This window comes from Cricetulus griseus, chromosome 2, assembly GCF_003668045.3.
Source record: "Cricetulus griseus strain 17A/GY chromosome 2, alternate assembly CriGri-PICRH-1.0, whole genome shotgun sequence".
Classification (NCBI taxonomy): Eukaryota; Metazoa; Chordata; class Mammalia; order Rodentia; family Cricetidae; genus Cricetulus; species Cricetulus griseus.
The window spans coordinates 327308150-327330235 of record NC_048595.1 but is presented as its reverse complement, the minus strand read 5'-3'; the positions used below and the strand labels follow the sequence as shown (position 1 = coordinate 327330235).

At 39.3% G+C, this 22086-nt stretch overlaps 1 protein-coding gene and 1 non-coding gene across 3 annotated transcripts in view; both read right to left on the bottom strand.

Annotated features, from left to right (window-relative positions):
* The window catches only part of Pde4d (phosphodiesterase 4D), a 1264694-nt gene that overhangs the window by 600894 nt on the left and 641714 nt on the right, over positions 1–22086 (bottom strand). The gene's annotated exons all lie outside the window — the stretch shown is intronic.
* Positions 11785–11864, bottom strand: Mir582 (microRNA mir-582). The gene has a single exon (NR_105254.1). It is a non-coding gene; the product is annotated as a microRNA mir-582 (primary transcript).

Here is a 22086-nt window from a genome sequence, read left to right as displayed (position 1 = left end):
ATACTTGTGTATATAAGCAAAGCTAAATTAACTCAGATTTTATACATACATGTATATATACACGTGTACCTACATATATGCATGTAACAATAGTAATTAAAGAAAAGATCATGAAGCAGGGTTGTCACCCTGGAGGATTTAGAGTGGTTGGGGGCAAGAGTGGTGAGGATACAATGCTCAAACACAAAGGTGGCAAAACTATTAAAGTTCTTATTAAAAAAATACATTAGGTTTTATTCTGAAAAATAGCCTGAAGATGACCGAGGAGCAAGCATGGTGTTGGCAAACAACTGGTGTGTGACAAGATGCAATGGGTTTGCTGAGCCAGCAAGGGAAAGTGTGGGCTAGGGAGATAGCACAGTGGAGGAAGTGCTTAATGCATGAATTCAAGGACCGGTTTGAATACTAAGTACACCTATAGAACCAGGCACAGGTGTGGCCACCATCCCAGTACTCCTACTTTAAGAAGGTAGGTAGTGATAGAAGAATACCTGGACCAACTTGTCTTACATATACACCAGTGAACAAGAGTACTTGTTCAAACCCAGGTTGTCCTCTGATTGTCACATGTGCAAACACACTGCACACACATCTGTGCACATGTGAACACACACACACACACACACACACACACACACACACACACACATGCAAATACATCATACACTGAACACACACAGAGACACAGATACACACACACTCAAACACACACATGAGTGCGTGCATGCATGCACGCACACACCACAGCACAAGAAGAAATAGTTTTCTCTGATTTTGTTTCTTAGATTCTTTACAATTTCAAAGAGGTTTGGGTTAGTGGTAGATTTTTCAGTAAACAGATAAAGGGAAAGAATTGTAGGGTTTTATTTCTCTTAAGTCTCTCCAGGGCCCATCACCCAGCTCCCCAATAATTACATAGAATCTTCTTATTCTAACTTAGGAATGCCCGGCATTAGCATGGCTTGTTTCTAGCCAGGTTTTTTGACATGAATTATACTGTCTACCTTTTGCCTCTGGGCTTTTATCTTTCTCTATTCCATATACCTTTCTTACCTTTCTTTCCTTCTTACTATGTGGCTTGTTGTGTAGCTGGGTGGCTAGCCCCTGATGTTCTCCTCTACTTCTCATTTTCTTGCTCTTTGATCTTCTCTTCCCAGGCTTCTCCTATTTATTCTCTCAGCCTGTCAGCCCCGCCTATCCTTTCTCCTGCCTAGCTATTGGCCATCCAGTTCTTTATTGGACTAACCAGGTGTCTTGGACAGGCAAAGTAACACAGGTTCACGGACTTTAACAAATGAAACATAAAAAAAATGCAACACATCTTTTCATCATTAAAACAAATGATCCACAGCATAAACAAATGTAAAACATCTTCAACTAATATTCCACAACAAAGAATCTCACATTCAACAAGTCTAGAACAATCTATGGATTGAGATATAAAGCACTTAATGCAAAAAAATAAATAAATAAAAATGCGTTCCGGCATGGGGAAGGGCCTAGGCCTGGCCCAGGATGATGTGGTAGACTTTGGGGAGCCCCTTTTGAGAGCCTTACCCTGCCTGGGGAGTGGAGGGGGGATGGTTAGGGGCAGGTGGGATGTTGGGGGGAGGGAAGGGAGAGGGAAAAGGGATTGACATCTGAAGCAAGCTTGTTCCTAATTTGAACTAATAAAAAAAATGTGTTCTGGACTGGTGGTTCAGCAGGTAAAGATGTTGAAGCCATGCCTGACAATCTGAGTTTTAACCCCAAAGGGCATATGATGGAGGGAAAGAACCCTCTTCTCCAAGTTGACGTCTAGCCTCCATGTGTCTGCTGTAGTGAACATGCTACACACATAGACCAAATAAAGAAGCAGGTCCATCCAAAAGAATGCCTGTTTAGAAAAGGTGGGTGAGTTATTGGGGCATGGAAGGAAGATACACAAAGTTGATGATGCAAAGACTGATACACGCCTGGGCTGCTCAGAGGCAGGTAGTGTTTGAATTCATACTCAAGAGAGACAAACTTCAAAAAACAGACAGATGTATTCACCAAACTAAGGCAGACGTTTCTCCAGCACCGAATGTGGTAGCATCCCTTACCCAGTGCAACACACCGACTTCCATTTCCAAATATGTTGGTCACTCAGGAGTTTCTTTCAAAAATTTTAAGATTAAAACTTTTAGTTTAAAGGCTTCTTTTGATTATAAGCCTTGATGCTCCATTTGCAAATTCCCAGTGACTCTCTGTGTGTGTGTCCTTGTGTGGAAGATGCAGTCTAGAGGAAGAAGATACACAGAGATTGGACTGCTCTGCCAGGAAGAAGATGAGAACTGCTTAAGGGAAGTCAGTGTCTGTGGTTTTCACAATCTGTCCTGGAACTGTACAGTGAGCCCAGATCTTAGAAACATTTTAGTTTAATCTTGTTGAGAAGGTGAAACATTCATCCACGGGACAACTATTAAATGAAGCAAAACAACTCATAATTAAAGGTAAATTACATAGTAGAAAAATCAAATGGCAAGGGAATTAAAAGAAACAAGGAAAAGATGCCCCAGCCTTGTCTGGGATTAGAAAAATAGGCTATACTCCTGTAAGAAGCCTTGAGACAGTGTTGGGCTTCTGATTCTGGGTGTGCAACATTAGCTGCTCCTCTCACCAGCACTCACGGAGCAAAGTTAGAGATTTATGAAATACAGTGTGAGCTGCTTCAGAAGCAAGGCAAAGGCTTGGGGGTGGGAGCAGGGTCCTACCATTGTTGGTTGGTTGATTAGTCTGCATGTCATCTGTTAGTTTGAGAAAATGTTTTACTGTGTGACCCAGCCTACCCTAGAACTTGGTTATGTGGCTCAGGCTGGCTCAAACTATCACTCCTCTCCTCTCTCTGCCTTCACATGCAATACCACTTCTGCCTTGCAAGGATTTCTGAGGAGCAGTATCCAGGTAGACTTTGCATCCCTATAAACTTGTGTTCCTACAAATCACAAATTGTTAATTCAGTGCTTAATGGGTTGGTTGGAAGCAACAGTGGGCATATGACTGCCATGTCTAGAAGGCTGCAAGTACTGTGTGTGTGTGTGTGTGTGTGTGTGTGTGTGTGTGTGTGTATTGGGGGCGGTGTCAATCTGATGCCCTAAATCACCAAGGCCAGATAGGAAGGTCAGGGACTCCTATGGACTAGCCCTTGGACTCCTGACTGTGGTAGTCTATGCATGTCACAGAGAGGGCTATGGCTGAGGCGCATAAAAGAGACATTTCCAGGGCATGGAGAAGGTGGGTCGGGGGCTGGAGAAAGAGCTCACTGCCCTGATGCAGATAAAGCAGTACAGGATGGACAAAGAGTTTATTCCCCAGGATGCTGCACAGGTGGAAGTGACTGGCTAAGTCAGTTGGATGAGTGGAGCTAATTGCTGAGGCTCTGTTGCGCACCTGCAGGGAGGCTGAAGAGGCTGCTGCAGAGGAGCCAGGCATTTGAGCAGCACAAAAGACAACTGGGTTGTCTGGCCATGGATGTGGGGAACTCAGAAAGCTTTTCTTCTTCTAAGTGTCTTCAATACCAGCATTACAGGTGTGAACTGCTATTCCCCATCTAGAGGATTCTTGGTTAACTGCCTCAGTAGGACTTAGCTCCTGTGGCCAAGCAGCTTTATGCATTAACTACCTGGCCCTTAGATATGTGGCACAATATTTGCCTAATAAATTTGTGTGGAAGGATTTAAAAGAACTTTGTAAATTGATTAAAGCAAGTGATAAACTGCATGCTCTGGTTTTGAGGGACATTTACTAAATATTATTTTATAATTCTTGTGTGTGTGTGTGTGTGTGTGTGTGTGTGTGTGTGTGTGTGTGTGTGTGTGTGTGTGATATGAGTACATGGAAGCCACTGCACACATACAGAAATCACAGGACAACTCTGGTATCAGTCTTCATCTTCTACCTTGAGACAGGGTGTGGTAGTTTGAACCAGAATGCCTCTCATAGGCTCAAATATTTGAATATTTACTTGCCAGTTGAGGGCACTGTTTGGGTAGGTTTAGGAGGTGTGGCCTTACTGGAGGAAGCATGTAATTGGAAACTGACTTTGAAGTTACACCATTCCCAGTGTTCTCTCTCTTCTTTCTCTGCTTTGTACTTGCACTTAAGGATCTCAACCCTAAGTGTCTGTCACCCCAGGTACCATGCCTATTTCCTGCTACCTCCACTATTACAGACTGTAATGCTCTTGAACTATAAACCCAAATAAACCTTCTAGAAATTTCCGTGATTGTGGTGTTTCATCAAAGAAAGGAAAACTAACTAATACTCAGGGTCTTTCCTGTACTTTTAGGCAATTTTTGATTCATCTGTCTCTGCCCATTCCATAAGAGGTCTAGGATTACAGATATTTGCACTACTGTATCTTGGGAGATACAAACTCAGGTTGTCAGGCTTGTATGGTAAGTGCTCTATCTACTATACAAGTATAGTAAACCCTGCATACAAGTGCTCTATCTATTAATAGGGGCTAAGTCCCCTCCTTAGCTCCTATAAATGAGTTTTCCCCAAGTGTGTTCAGCTATCTTCTCTGTAACTATGGAGAGGGGAACAGCTTTGTGACTTAGAGGCAACAGTGATGCTCAAAGACACATTACTTCCTTTTGTGTGAGCATGTGATGCATGTACTTACATGTGTGTGTGCTGGTGCACTCATCCGTGTAGGAAAGTATGGATGCCAGAGATTAATGTTGGGGTGTCTTCCACAATTGCTTCTCCAGTTTAAATTTCCAGACAAGATCTCTTAAGGAAACTGGAGTTCACCATTTTAGCTAGACTGGATAGCTACCAAATCACTTCAGGATCTGTCTGTCTCTGCCCTTCCATTCTCCAGCACAGGGGTTAGAGAAAAATTTTTCATGTTGGTATTAAAGATATGAACTCAGGTCCTCATGTTTACACAGCATGCATCTTACACCTTGAGCCATCACCTTTTTCATATTGCTTTCAAACTAAAGTCCAACTTCTTAGTTATGGAACTGGAGTTGTACTAATTTATATTTACTCCAATATTACCTATCTGGAAATACTCAAGGTATCTAAGTTCCTGGGTCATCATTTCCTTCAAAATTCAGTAGTCAGCTAAAATCCATGCCTAACTCTTATACATGCATACATACATACATTGTGTGTGTGTGTGTGTGTGTGTGTGTGTGTGTGTGTGTGTGTGTGTGTTTGAGCATGAATCCAGGCTCCAGTGAGTTTTCAAACACAACTGCAGGACTATCATTCCCAGAGTTTTCTTCTAATTATCCTATTCAATGAGCTCTCAATGCTCAGCAACTCTTCTCAGAGGACAATAGAGTTGCTCCCCCAAGGCAGGAATTGTCTTTTATTGCTCTGTCACTCAATGTTGTCTCTTCACATAGCTCTTAGAAGATATGCAGTTTGTCAAAATGACTAAATTGTTTCTTTAATTACCCTGTAGATTACACCCAGGCAGTGGCCAATTCACTCTTGTTTGTGCTCCAGTGACTCCCTGCATACATTTACATATTTGCATATGTGAGTATAAATATGTATAGACTTTGTTCCAGTGACTCCCTGCATACATTTACATATTTGCATATGTATATATAAATATGTGTAGACTTTGTTCCCCAGATCTGTCAACTGAAAGAACCAAGCAGCAGAAATTCCTCAGGGTACATGATATGAGGACATGTCTGAAAATGGTGTCCATTTGCTTTTTTATCCCTGTGAATCTGATTTCAGCTTACATTTTGCTGACTCTTTCAAATTCACTTAAGCTCAAACTGTAAAAGCATTATTTTAGGAACTGTTAAGTATTAAGGCTCTTAGTAATGTCTCTTTTTTAAAAAGCTAGAAATCAAGTGCAATTATACAGAAAAGTGACAGTTTCAAAGAATCAACATGCATTTTTGAGTACTGGTGTTGAGGATTTCCATGCATTATACATTTCCTTCCTCCCAAAGACACTTGGCAACAGGTTTCTATGAGCCAGGAAAAGCTTAAAATGAACTATCTGAGATGCTGTAGCCAAGGGCACTTGAGACATGTTTCAACACAAGCCGTCTGTCCAGACTTTTGAGAGCTCCTTTCATTTGATGAGTTCACTCAACGGTTGTCCATCAACTGCCCACCACAGTCAGGTGCTTGTTCTAAGAATACGTCTCTGAGTAATACATCCTGCCTCACATGGAGCTCACATTCTAGTGGAAGGAGACCAGCAATAAGCAATAGTATGATGTAATACTATATTGTATAGTATGAGAACATGGCTCTGCACTGTGGAGTAAATTGAGTGAAAGGTGTGAGAAGACAGAAGGAAATGGTAGTCACGGTGAGTGACACATGGCACTGGTAAATAGTGGTCATGCTAGGACTCATCAGAAATGCACATCTTAGCCCTCAGGAGACAGAGGCAGGCAGATCACTGTGTGTTCCAGGTCAGCCTGGGTTATAAAGTGAATTCAAGGCCAGCATGGTCTACACAATGAGTTCCAAGGCAGCCAGGACAACACAGAGAAACCCTTTCTCAAAAAAATAAAATAAAATAAAAAATAAAATAAAAATATAGGCATCTTGTGTTGGGGAGGGACTGGAAGAATTAGAGGGAGGGGAAACTGCAGTCAGGATGCAACATATGAGAGAAGAGTAAATTAAAAAACACACAAGCACCTTCACAGCAACAGTTAGATGAGAAGTCATCAAAAGTTGATACAACAGAGAAAAATACTGAAGCTCTTGGTGGCATCTTTTAAAAGATCTTCATCCCTTAGTGATATGCTATTGCTAACCTTGCACATGTCTGGTTTCCTTCTTTTTTGTAAGTTCTCCAACTAGGATAATTGGACTCCACACATCATTAAATCCCTCCAAAGTGCTCAGAACACTGCCTTTTCTCAACCTTCATTGAATACCTGTTGAATGAATATGCATGCCCAACAAAAGAAATAGTAAACACATGAACACTTTAATTTTAATATCAGAAGACAAGCAGTGACTATGTACTTCCCTTGCCACATGACTGATACATTTACACAGTAGAAACTGAATGTAAGGTTATCATAAGATTTCCTAGATGTTAAGAATTTGTTACTATGATCTCTCTTATCCTGATGAGTTGGGATCATATACTTGAGGAAAATTAACAATATATAGAGAGACACAGATCTGAGGTGTAATATGCTGCTTTGCCCTAGAAGCAAGAATAAAAAACCCCGCTGAACTGTTCAGAGGAATGACTGTCATTTCCACCAAGTACAAAACACTTTCTTATCTGTGACTACTGATCCTGTGCAAGAACAAATGTTGGAAGCATATAGACATCAGCTTTAGAACAACGATCATGAAAATTAATTACAGCTGCCCTTCTTTGGAGGAGCCTTATTCTAGACAGAAGTCAGATCTACTTAAATAGAAAAATAGAGTCACATATTGCAAACATTAAAATTTTTAAAAAGGTACCCAGAGTGTTTAACCCATTATACAAGGATTTTAATTTTCTCTACAGACTTCTTAGAGTAACTATTCTCTGATGTGGAGACTGTAGTAGAGCAGCTGGATATGAGGCAATTGAAGAAGGAGAAAATCTGCCAAGGTTTTTCAACACTGAGTGAGTGGTTGGCTGGGTGTACCTGAGTATGTTCTGGAGATAAGGGAGATGGCCTTACCTACCTTTAAGGAGACCACACAGTGATTATATGAGGCCCTAGATTTTACATAAGGTGGGTAAGAAATTTTCACTGTGTTGTAGAATACTCTCTGACTTGGACCCTCTTAAGACTACTTACAAATAAGAAGAGTCAAAGAAAGAAACAGACAGAACACACTTGTATGCTCACTCTCAAGTACCAAAACAGTGAACTGAATTCCTGTTGCCTGAAAACACCAAATGGCTGTAAAAAAGAAAAATATTATTTCACATATGGTGCCTAGAGATGTTTTTGGATTTAGTTTTTATTTATTTAACAAATCATTTAAAAATGGGATTTCCTTTAGAGTCCCAAAGAAAGTATCCATAGAACACAACAAATGCAGTCATACTCTCATAACCTCAAAGAAGCACTCCTGAAGACCAGCATCTCTGTCACCAAGCATTCCTCAGCAAGGACCCCCTTCATTACACAGACGATCATTACTGAGCATATTTATAAGGCTGAAAAATATGACTTCTTTGTCTCTGGAACCTGGAGAAGCATGGTGGCAGCTTCCTCATTAGTGGATTCACTTGCACTTGGGTCTAACAGCCCTTCAAATGCTTGGTTAGCTTGCTGGATACATGGTGAACTTGGAACATGTTCGTTAACACATCTTCCCTTCCTTCTGCTCAAGCAGAACAGAAAAGCTTTCAATGTCAAGGGCTTTGATTATTTGAGATCCTGATATTCTTATCTTTGCATTTTTCTTTTTTATTTTATTATTTATTTATTTGTGTTTGAATTTTCAAGATAGGATTTCTTGGCATAGCCCTGGCTGTCCTGGAACTCACTATGTAGACGAGGCTGAACTCAAACTCACAGAGATGTACTTTCTAAGTGATGGGGTTAAAGGCATACACCAACACTGACCTGCAAGATGCTTAATTTCTAAACCCATTCACTTCTGGCATTTCCCAAATAATCTATAGCCTTTAGACTATAAGTCCTCATAGGTTCATAACAACATTTAAGTACTTGGAACACAGAATGAAGAGATAAGGAGGAATAAGAACCAGAAGTGCATGTTAATTAAAGATTTAACACATCAAACATAACAATAAACTCTGGCTTCATAGCTGGAAGTCACTGCTAATGTAGCAAATATGTAAAAGTAAAATGAAAAGGATGAACTCTCCTGGCATCACCTTTCAGTATTATATACAAAGGTGCCAAAAACCCAGAGCTTTCTGGACCTCGGGTCCTTCTTAAAAGGGCATGTATTTTCTTATCTGTAGGTATTAGAAAGATGTCATAGAAGTCAGGCATTGTGGTGCTTGCCTGTGATCCAGCACTCCTGAACTAAGGCAGGGGGACCTTGAGTTTAAGTCAATTTGGGCTGTTTAAGAAGCCCTTGTCTGGAAGTGAAAAGGGAAGAGATTAACAGTGAGAGAAAAGAGAAGAGACTAGAAGAAGAAGCAAACGGTGAAATTAAAAGACAAGAAAAAACAATAAGGAAAGGTAGCCTGAGATGAAACTTGAAGTGCATGCAGCATACGGAACCAGATGCCTGCTTCCAAACACAGGTGAACTTGAGTGTTCGAGGGTGGTAACCCTTGTCTCCACAGTGGTAATTTTGCTGTCTGGGGGTGTCTACACTGAGCTCAACAAAAAGAGGGAGACTCAGTGGGAGGGATGGCTTAACGCATGAGTCAGTAGAACCTGGTCTATAGCCAGGCTTCTGCAATGTTTCTGATAGAACAAGGGAAAATTTATATCTCTACCCTTTCCAAACTTGATCCCAAAGCATTTTTTTTAAACAAAATCTTCCCATGGCTATATCAATGCCAATTAACAGTGTCTATCTCATTTCAATTACCACCTACTAGTTCGATCCAATTTAGACAGTCTACCTCCTAAGAGAATTTTAAATAGCTGTTTCTACACAAGACCTATAGAGTATTGATCTGACAGCCTGGTGCAGATACCTTTAGCATGTATAGACAGACTGAATCTGATAGTGGATTGAAATTCTAATCGATGCTTTGTGGGAATCCCTGGTGACAAATGGCCATACACCAACTAAAGACATTGATTGCATAAGCATCACTAAATTCTATTGTTGCCACACTGGAAATATCTAGAAACTTAACAGGAGAACAAAAATAACATTCAGGAGTCAGGGGTAAATGATCACATGGTTTCTGGTTTGAAATGAAACAAATTAACTGCAAACAGTTAATGTAAGTTAAAAAAGGTCTCCAGTAGTTGGAAACCTAAGGAAATATTTTTGTGACAGTACATCGTTTTACCAACACCACAAATTTGGGCTGCCAGGCAATCTCTAATTTTCATTTCCCTTTTTATATACAATGCCAAACAAGCTTAATAAAAATTGTTTAGTCATTGTGTTATTGTGTTTTCAATTCAAAATTAGGTAACAATGCCACTTTGTGGGGATTACACAAAAATGATCATATCTTCACAATTTATATTCATTACATACTAAAATGATAAAGGAGGGAAAAAAGAGCACAAGTAGATGCCCTAGGCATGCTGATATTTAAAAATACACCATCCATGATAAAAGAGAACAAGCTCATAGATACATAGGGATATACATTTATTTACAGTTTTAAATTTGTTTCGCTCACTTGGCATCTAGATTTCCCAACCAGCAAGTTCTTCAGATGTGGACTTTTCTTCCTACCTTCAAAATCCACAACATCAACCTCCAAAACTATCAATAACCTATGACTTCTCTTTCAGTGACCCATTTGCTGTAGTCTCAACACCACAACCTAGCTCCAATCATGTGTTCTACCTAGACCATGACAACAGACCTCTCCTGCCTGGTTTGTATTTTCGGGTAAATGTATCCACTTTGTCTCTTGTGTGCTTAATATCCATTCAGTATCTAGCACCTGACTTAGTCACATAACTACTTGGCCTTCTTCCCAGTTTCATGATGAACACAAAGTCCTTAACACAGCACAGAATAACCCCCAATATGGTCTTTGCTTCTTCGTTTTTCTCTGGGATTATATATAATCATTAACCATCAGGTGTTATGATGTCCCTTGTCTCAGTACCTCTGCTTCTGCTGTAGTGGGGGATGTAAAAAGGTAGAGGGTAGAGTCATTAGTATAACCACAGGAACTTCAGTTAGTGATTTTTCACTTAGTTTATATTTATAAGCTGCATAATCTCTATATGAGTATGGTAGGGATGAAGAAAATGAAAGCCATTTTCCACTTAAAATCTATTGTACAGACATCCATGTGAACAGTGAGCTTCCTAGAAGGCAGTATAAAAAAGAAACACTATCTTGTTTGTCCCTTGGAATCACTCAGAGCACTATTTTTTCCTTGTTACTGGGCTATGAGGTAGGAATGTCCCCAGGAACCTTTCTAGGAAAATAACTGGAAAAACATGCACTAGTTCTAGCATAAAGTTTTACAAATATTGTGTGATCGAATATTTGTGATCACCAAGACCAAGAAAGGCTTTGGCTTTGTTTTTCTGGTAGGGTTCTTGGTTATCTCGTGTGTAGCTGAGGGTGACCCTGCACCACAGATCCTCCTGTTTCTACCTCTTGAGTTCTAGGATTGCAGCATGTACCACTATGCCTAGTTCATGTACAGGGATCAAGCTTACACATGCATACCAGGCAGGCACTCTACTCACTGAGCCACATCTTGAAGAAACATATTTTGGTAAAAAGCACTAGAAAAAAATGAAAGGAAAGCCTACTGCTCCTTACCATAAATGAACTTGGTTGCATTAACTCCAAAGACATGTTTCACATCACATTTCTTGCAACCTTTGGGGTAGCTCACATCAGCCTTGAGGCACAAGTACCAATAAAAGGGTTGTGCCTTATTTTTCCAAGACCTTTATTCTCATAGCCTTGGTGATTTTCATACAGTTTTAAACACATGACTAGTAGCACTCTCTCTAGAGGAAGTAGCTTACACTTCATATAACCCTTATCAGAAGAACAGATGATACATGCAGACTTACACAGCATCACCACTGGATGGGCATTCAGAGGCACCGCAGGGCGTGGCTCGTGCTGGAGAAGCAGTCCGCCCCTCTCCAAACTGAAGGGGATTGGCCGAGCTTCCATTGTCCCCAGCTGACTTCTCAATGAAATGTTTCCAACTTTGCACCCTTTGGGTTCAGTTGTTCAACAGGTTACAATTAGTTAGATTAGTAACTGGTTGAACAACTGTAACCAAAGAGTACAGATTACAGAGTTGAGGTGACCAAGAGAGATTGGCCAGTGGTGTTCATCAGGGCTCAGTCTGTCCTCTTCAGTGTGTGCAAGAATGACTTTGAACACAACACATACATTCAAGAGAAAGCTATTAAATATCCATTGAGCATCAAGCATTAGCAGATTCCAATGACAGAGAGGAGAGACAGAGGGAGAAGGAGAGAATGAAACAGAATAGAGAAAGAGGCTGCCCTGCATAACAGAAATGTAATCCACAATCTCTGGCTGAGAAAAACTTTAATGAGGAAAAAATATTTCAAGAAATGTGAGGGTGGAAAGCTTCACAGTTTACAATTTCCATTAGAATGAATCTACAGTCACTACAAGACCCTAGGGCACAGGGCTCAGATTTTACCTTTCTTTAATCAAGCACGCAGCATCATGTGGATGCCACATTCACAAGTACAAACAGGGAGGCAGGAAAGCCCTTCTTCAGTAGGCAGAAAGCAGAGATTTCATCTCCCCAAGGCCTAGGCCACTGCTGAAGATGTATTTGCATTCGTAGGGAAAGCCAATCTTTGTTGATGCAATGGTGCCTGTCTGTAATCATTTCTGTATCCCCCAATTTTTATATATTTCTGCCTGAGACAGACTTCTGCACTGTGCTACATTGTTGGTATTCTCCTGTAAATTTTGAGGATTCTTTCTACATTCTCTAGCCATTGAACAGTCTCTGGCACTAGAATAAAATGAATATAAATGGCAAAGAACACAATTTCCTCAGAGAATTAACTTAGTTACCAAGTTTCTGTGACATAACTGTTGAATCCAACAATACTAATGGGTGGGTATTTTCTGTTTTTCAAGAACCTGATTTGTCATCTACAGCCCCAGTCTTAATAGATACAAATATTAGTAAATTCACATCTGCATGTCCCTGAATGGTATACAGTACTGCCCTACCCTGGGCTTCGTGTCAACCACAATGCAGGCATGAAAAGATCCCAATTCAGCCTACATTTGAGGTGGGAAAAAATTGAGACTAGAACACTTGAAAATATTTCCTTTGATACATGTGTGTGTGCGTTTCCAAGAGAAGCTAATTTGGTTTTCTAAGATTCTGTAGGGCTGAATACTGCCATTGCAGATATTAGTCAGTTCTGTTTAAAACCAGGCTTCCCTTATTTACAAATGGCAGCTTTCATGCTATCACTATCGAGAATAAACACATACAAAAAAAGAACGAAAACTTTTCCACTTCCAGCAATTTGCCAGTAAAAAGTGGTTGTATATTGAGCACAGCTGTTTCTGTGTGAGATTTTTCTCTGAGTGGAATTTAATATTGACTGTGCTCTTGTGGCATGAATATAGTCAGTGAAAGATTGTTCCAGACTTGATAAGAAGAGAGACCAAAAACAATTGCTCCCACGGGTCCTTCCTGTCCTTAATAACCAACTGCTATGCGGAGCCCTGCAAGAGCCCATCGTCTGTCATGTCAATTACATAGAAACAAAGGTTCCAGGACTTTTCTTGCTTCCCTCTCCCTTTTAGGCTGAGAAAAGGACAGACCCAGCCTGAAGGGAGTTAAAATAAAACTGACAATAAGGAGAGGCCTCACATGCAAAACCAGAATAGATTCCTTATACTTCTAGCTTTCCATCCACCATTGAGAGCTGCCATCCCTGAACTGGATTTTCTAAAAAGAGAAAACAAGAACTATTTTTCTCCTGGGCTATGGTACAGATATGTTATTGCACACTTCACCTTCTGTTTTATAACATTATTAATGAAATCAGCTGTTTTTAGCACCTTACTTAGTAAATTAAGAAGACAGTTCCTAATGTGCCTGGGAGCATATTTGAATCGGTAACATAACAGTTACCATTTATAAGGTATTTAACTTTACACGGGGAGGGAACTGTCCATAAAATATAATGCTTATTCTCTTGGACAGTTTTATATGATGTTGGGCATAGTGATCCAGTGATCACTCTTAATATGATGCCTGTTATGGTATCAACCATTTGAAATGGTGCATTACGACATAATGTTAAAAGGCTGTGATCTGGAGTTAACCTGTTTTTGAATTGTGGCTGTGAGAAGTAGGGCAAGTTACAAAATAATGCAACAATACCAGCAGAGTCTAATATAATTCTAGAGGCCAGTATGGTGTTTGGCTGCTTTATTCATAGTTAGACCTACACTCTGAATGCTTCCAAAGTTATGTGATCTTTCTAAAACTGCATAAATGAAACGTGGCTTTTGATACTCCACAAAACCAGTGCCTGGAAGGCCAACCAAATGGATGGCCAGGTCCCACCAGCTATGAGGAGTGCTCTTAATCTGAACTAATCACCTTCACCAATGCTCTTTTCAATTTTTTGCTTGTAGCTTATCTCAGGGAGAAGTGTGGCCAGTGAGAAAGTAAAGATTTCGGGACCATCAGTCCCCTGGTTGTTGAAATACTTTTCTATAACTAAGGAAGTGACGTGATTGGATGCCAGAGGCAGGAGAGAGCCTTCCTGACACCAGTGTAAGGCTAATGACATAGACTTGAGCAATAATGGGAATCTGGAAAATTAATGAAGATTATCAGAAAGAATGCAATTAAACTAAGAGACTTTTGACATTCGATGCCAAAGTTACCGTATGAGGGCATTGGGGATAGGAGCTAGAAATCTCCTCTGTCAGGAATGAGAACATGCATCTATCCTGCCTACCTCAGTTTTTCTTTCATTGTCATTTATAGATGTTTTAAGGGCTTTACCATGTTTCTTATGCAGTTAGAAGAAATCAAATCCACGATGTATCATTTTCCTGAAGTGCATAACATATTTTAGACATTTTCAATATGTCATAGTTGTAAGAGGGGTAGGAAGAACAAATACTGACCATCAGAAAATACTACTTCCTGATTTAGGTCTTATTTCTTCAACATAACATATCCCCATACATATATAGTTCATAAAATAATGATTTAAATACAAAAGCTTCCTCCAATCCTAAAAAGACAGCAATTTTAGCAGTTATTATTAATTAATTTTTATGATCAAAAGGCAATTTAGATACATTATAAGAAGAAACTTTCCATGGAACCAGCAATATAGTCATGGCATTCTGGGATTTTACAGCAAGAAAACAAGATTTCAAGTACAAGCATAACCATGGCTTTGTTACAGAATTTTTCTTACACTGTTCGATAAAAATTAATTATCAATAGTAACATAGTAACTTTAGAATATGTACACCACCTTAGATGCACATGAGAAAGAAACATAATTATCTAGAAATCGATATAAGTATCTTCAGATACAAAACAACCAGGCTCATATTTGGAAACCGCAAATGGTAAAATAATTGTTTGACTTTGAACCTCTTTGTGAATTAATTCCTTGATTCAACAGGCATATATCAGTTTGTATAAACATGGAAGAGAACAGAAGATACAATCATTGCCAACAAAGGGCACCATGTCTACACAAACTCATCAACCAAATGGTTGTTCTCAGGTGTTGCTCTGATTGCAGACTCCTGCCCCTTCAATCAAGCCTGTGGCCAATTTTTGAAGATTTTATTGAAACTTAGCTGTGTTCATCAATTTATATATTGCCTAATGGCTGCTTTTATAGTGTGATGGAGGACTTGAGTAGCTGGGGCAGAATCTTTTTGGCACTCCAAGCCTAAAATATTTTCTAATCTGACATTTTGCAAACTAGAAAAAAGACCTTGTAGTCTCCAAATAAGAGCATGTCAAAGTTTTGATTAGAAGTGATATGTGGAAAATAAGAGTTAGCAAATCTGTACTCATAAGACCCATGTTCCTAGCCAATGAAAAGAAAAAGTTGGACATTTAATCAACATGAATTGTTAGATAGAACATGAAGGGTGCCCAAAATAAAGCACTATTGAAAAACAAAACCACTGTGTATACTGCAATACAAAGATATTTAAGAGAATTTTTTAAACAGTAACATACAGAGTAATTCCTCATTTATATAGAGAAAAGTTATCAGCACACACGTTCTTATATTCATTGACTAAGAGGAAAATTGCATATAAATTGGTACAGTCTTTATCCTAAGAAAGAAATAACTAGAATGATATTTTTTACTAGTAAAATATCTATAATTTTCTGATATAGCTGAAATTAACTTACAGCATTCCACACAATGCCATGTATGTGAACATATGTGTGTGTTCAAAAACCTCATGGAAGACAGAAAAGTTGAGTTTTCTTATCTATCTTAGGAGCAGTCTATTATATGAGAACTATCCTAATATAGAGTCCAGACTCCAAATATGGCTATTTACATGTGGGGTATTAACTACTGCTATCCTTATTCCACTAAAAACTTTAGTTGGCATAAGCATTGTTACAAACAATTTTTATGGGTGAATTGGGTGTTACTCAAGACATGCTTATTAATTTGGAAACAGGAGCTTTATAGTCTATGAACAGGAAAATAGAGATCTAAATGGCATTCCAAACCTGAGGATCCAATAGGGTCTTATATGTCACCAGATTCTGTAGCTATTTCTGTCTCAAGAACATTGCCACAACAGGCTGGCATATATTTTCCATGTAAGATCCATAGGGCACTCTCTAGGGGACCAACAGCTCACAGGTGTGGAACTTGTAAGGACAAGTAGGATGACAGTGCCTATTTAATAAGAACAGATTGCAGCTTACCAGAATCTAGTTCAAAATGTGTTTTTACTACCACATCCCATACCATGGCTGGCTTGTGGGATAACAGAATTGGGTAGCTTATCATCACATGCTTATGTAGCTTATATTATTCACCAGACACAGTCTGATAAGTATGGGGGTTCAGCTTGGCTATGTCTACTTGCAATGACTAATTGAAAAATAAAGGACCAATTTTGACAAGAGAAGTATTACCTAAGCCCCAATTGATGAATGTCCTGTTTCTACCTAAGAGATAGAAGTCACCCTGAGTAATGTCAATACCATTGGCTTAAAAGACTTCATTTTTCATCTAGTGTATTTTCTTTTACATAACCAAGGCTGTTCCTCCTGGCTCCCAAATGTATTTTCAGCCAAAGGAGTGATGGAATACTAACATTTTAGGCAAGGACAGCTGTTTATCTATCCTCCATTCATCACTAATACATGAAGTGGTGTTCCAAAGGTTGCAAGCATCACTTGCCTTTAATGACCCAGGTAGAGAACACACAGGAACAGAGCCGTTTTAGGTTATCATGTCTCCTAGCAGATCCAGGAAGAGAAATTTGCTTTAAGAATTGAAGAAAAGTGTTTCACTTTCAGCTAAGCACAGAAATCCCAACAACTCCCTTATACACACAAAAATAAATAAATAAATAAATAAATAAATAAATAAATAAATAAATAAATAAATAACACAAAACTCTGTCAGAATGTAACCTCCCTTGCTGTAATACATTCTCTGTAATGACTACATCCCCAAAAGCCTTGTTAGCACTCATTCTGTGTGTTTTCATATTAAAATCAGGTTGTTTTGAAAACAATATAATCTTCCAAGAAAGAATAATTAATTCAGGAGAGGGAAGGGCCAGTGGTGCCAAGAGCTTTTGACCTCTATGAAAATGTTTCCAAAGAGCAAGACACAGCAGGAAGCAGCAAGAAATGGACATAACCGTGGAAGCTGCTCTTCAGACACACTTGCTTTCTGACTGTGTTTGAAAAACCTGGGTGCAGCTGACCAGAACCACTAGGCCAGATCCAGCCTCGAGACTCAAGTACCCAAACTCTCCATCTCAGTGTAAATATTGCCATTTCCTCTCATCCTCTGTTGGGGGAAGGGAGACCACAGTGATGAAGCTGGAACCTTGAAAAAAAAAGCTGCAAATAGACAAACACTAGAGATGTACAGGAAAGAGAAAGTTAGCTTGGACCCTAATGTCACTTTTTCCAAGAATAAACAAGTAATGACACTATGTAAAGAGAGCAAGAATCCAAGACTCCTTTAGCTTAGACAGAGCTCTGTGAGGGACCACCAAAGAAAACTGACTGGGGCTGGGAAACAGGATAAGGGGTTTGCTAATTACTGCAGCCAGTTTAGTCATTTTTTTTCTCAGTGTGGTATTGAATGCTCTTGGGCTTGTGAGGGAAAGAGAATGCATTGCCTTTCCTGGGCACTTCTGTTTCTGGATGTCACAGTAAATGTGTGCTTGTGAATATGTCTCCAATACAGAAATAATTACACAATGAAATCAGAGCTGTGCTGGTGCAGGACCCAGGTTAGTGAGAAGAATTCAATTCAGGAACTTGAATGAATGATGAAAGGGTTCTGTTGTCAGCTGACTTTTATGTATGACATGAGACCTCGTTTAACTGCTAAGTGCAAGAAGGGATCCTACTTTGGTTGGGGGGTAGGAGACTTAAGAAGTTCTTCATTTAAATTATGCTAGGGGTTAGAGCAAGTGTTCAGGCATTAGAGCCTTTGCCTAGGATGGGTAAGGCCCTGGATTTGACCCACTGCCCTACAGAACAGGAATAACAGTAATAGAAATGCACCAAAGTATCTGAAGACTAAAGAGGCAGGGAATGAAATGTGAGGATACGTGCAACAGAACTCTAGGACTCTCTACAATCCAGTGTCAATGTCTACTGTATCCTCACCCTCAAAAGCTCATTTGTAAGGTGACCACACTCATGCTTTTATCACAGAAAACAAACACCTCATCTAAAATACCAAAAGATAATATTTAACTTAATGTCAACAGCATAAATTAAGTAGGAGAATCAAGTCTGATCTATATCATAGCTATCAGAATTGCTATTTAAGTCCTGTTAATGCCACACCCTGATTAACTATGGGAACGAAACCCCCCTCCATTTTTGTAATTCTAGTGCCTACTTGAGATAATGCAAAATTTTTCATTGGTGGTTTTGTTCTGTTTTAATACTTAAAAGTCATGTAGCCCACTGGCAATGTGTTGTAAGGGCTAACCAATATCTACCATGTACAGAACACTGACTGTTAAGCAATTAGACAGGCATTAAGCATGCTTGGGAGCCATCAAATGTGTGCTCTTTCCATGTTGGAACCTACCTCCCATTAACTATATGGAAAAGTAGACTTATCAGGGCTTCTTTAATGCTCATTGAGGGAAGGCTACTTCCCCTTAGAAGAATGGAATATGAGTTCTATTTCTGATCCTGGCTGGATTATTCAGATGTTACACACCCAAACATCAGAACATTACATACACACATTTGTCTTTTTGAACTGGCCTTGTCAGTCACCTGGCTGGGAGGCGATTCTTCAGGGAAACTGATTTGCCTGTTGATTTACTAAGGAGCTGTATTAATTATCCCCTTAATCAGATAATGTATTTACAATCCCAGGAGCCTCTCCTTGGGGTCGTTGTCTATGGGTCTGCTTTGCTGACCTTGCCTGCTTTTCTGAGTTCTAACTCTAAACTGTAGCTTTTCCTTTTCTGCCTCTTATGATTTCTCCCAAATCATAAGAATTCTTTGCTTGATACTCTGGGCTTTTTCACTGTTTCTCTGAAAGTCATCACCTCCAGTTGCTTGTAGATTGCCATGCTGACCTGAACTCAAAAGGCATAACTTTTCAAAGCACTTCTTCTGTCTTCCTCTCTTCTCCCAAGCATCTGTCTGGACTTAATACCTTGCTTACCCTGCAGTCTTCTTCTCAAACTCTTATAAAGTGGTCCTCAAGATTTCATCTGAGTGTGTCTTTAAAATCTTTTATCAACTAGGCTAAGAACCCACAAAAGCGAAGCCTAGTTTTCCAGTAACAATGAACCCTGACATGTGATGGTAACACATATTGTTTTATAATTTAGGATGTCAGTTAACTAATAAGGCATTCAATACACATTTAAATGGAGTCAAGAAAAGAAGATATAGAAAGTTGAAATAATATGTCCTTCCTCACAAGAGAGATTCCAAATTTGAGCATATTAACTAACTCCATATATATCAGAGAGTTATGGAACATCCTGCTGACTTGAAGTTGTGAATGGAGCTACACAACTCCATTGTCATATTTCTTCAGTATGGAAATCTCCCTTACATGGAATACTTTCTATTAAGGTCTTAGCAACTTTCATATGTCTTCAGGGAATTCTTACAAGCACATTGGAAATTTTCCATGTTCTGACACATCCTTCTCCCAGGAATTTTTTGTTGATAAGAAATCTTAATTCTGTCTCAAGAATTCATATAATTGCCCTTGGTATCAGCCCTTCAATCTCTTTACCCTGAAGCATTTGGCCTACTTTGAAAAATCAAGTCACTAAGATGTCCATTCATTTCCTTAGCCAGGCTGTAAATAACATTCTCCAGTTGTGTAATCTGTCTGTTCTTTCACCATACTTTCTTCTTCTCTCTCCACTCCCATTGAATTGTTTGCTTCCCTCTCCACCCCCCATGTTGGGTTGCTCTAGTGGAGGAACTGGCTAAAAGCTAGTGGGGAATCACATCCAGTCTTAATCATCTGTTACAGCCACCACTTTCTAGCTTCCGTCTAAGTGTTTCTTAGGCCTCACCCCTGTCATAATTGTATTATCCCGTCATGGTTAACAAGTAGCATATTATCAATAAACTGTAATCTCTCCTCTTTTATACAGCGTGGGTACATGAATTCTTCTTGATAGCTCAACCAGGAAAACCAGTTGAGGAAAAGACTGATAACGCTTACATGATGTTCAGATTTTAGCCATTAGCAATTCTTATGAAATTGTGTTTGATAAGGAAAAGAAAACACTTGAAAGCACTAATGATAACTTGTGGGTTCTACTTATCCATGTACTGTTTCATTAGCTCTCATATTTGAATGCAATTTCTTTTGGCAATAACGTTCTCAAAATCAAGTGCACATCCTTCAGGCCCTTTTAAAGTTTTCCCCAGTAGCTACACATTTGACTGCTGGTTCTTGGCCATGTTTGGAGAGAATTCAGTCCATATAAAATGTTTCCTGATTTTTTTTAGAGTATTGAGATTGCTCTCTTCACTGTCAACTTTACTGAATTTAGGATAACCATGGGAATGTACTTCTGGGGGTGCATGAAGGGGATTTTATTTAGATTGGGTTAATTGAGGCAGGATGATCCCCCCTCAGTGTAAGCAGTAGCATCCCTTAGGCTGGGGTCCAGTACTAAATAAAAAGAGAAAGAAAGCTGAACACCAGGATTCACTGTTCTCTGCTTCTCATCAGAAGATGCATGAGCAGCTGCCTCACACTCTTGCTGCCAGGATGGAGTGTACCTTCAAATTCTGAGCTGAAAGAAACTCTTCTTTCTTTAGTTACTTTTGTCACAGTAACTAATCAATACAGGTACAAACTGGCATCCGATGGATCAAATAACACCCAGCTAGGTTATCTTAACCCAGCCCATAGGTAAGGGAAAATCCATCTATTTGTCCAGCTTCACCTCTTCCCACCACAGTCATTTCATTTCTACAGTCCTATAACCTTTCTCTACTTTTATTCTCTTAAATATCTATTCTGTCAACCATCTGTCCCTGGCTCTTTACACATACCATGTGGTGCATTAATATAAAGACAGAGAGAAATTAACCTTTTTAATTTGGGGGTAAAGGTGTTACGGAAATTTGAAGTTCTTTATGTCACCCATCTTGTCAAGGATGTATAATATTGCTATTAGCATAATGAATTCATTCTGCAAAAAAAAAATCCCAGACATCCCATCCAATGAATGTAAAGCTGTTTTAAAACACATAACAGCACTGATACATAGTCAACCTGAGTGCTGACAACGAAGCACATAAGATTAACTTCCCAATTACCAAAACTAGATGGCAGATTTATGCCTTAAATGTGACAAATGAACAAGATGGCCAATTTTCAGAGACATGGCACTTGTAATCTCCATTTAATTACAATTACTGCAGACAAAGTGTCAAGTAGGAAAAAAATTCTAAGAGCTCTTGAGTGAATAGTTCTCCGTTAATATTTTATCATAACACTGGGACACTTGATGGCTAACATTGCATATCATCAAGACTTTAAATTGTCATGGATGGTGGTGCTGCTCTAGTATTTCTGTGACATAAGTATCTGCTGTAGGATTTTCTTATGATTAAAATGAAGTCAAATGGCACTGTTTGGACTGGATGCAAGAAGTGACAGCAATAAAGAACTAATGCTTAGTAAGCATTTGAGGAGCCAGGAAACTGCTAGCGATTAGGAAAAGTAGATTAGTGGCTGGCTAGATCATTACAACAGTGAGATAAATATAATACTGGGTCAAAAA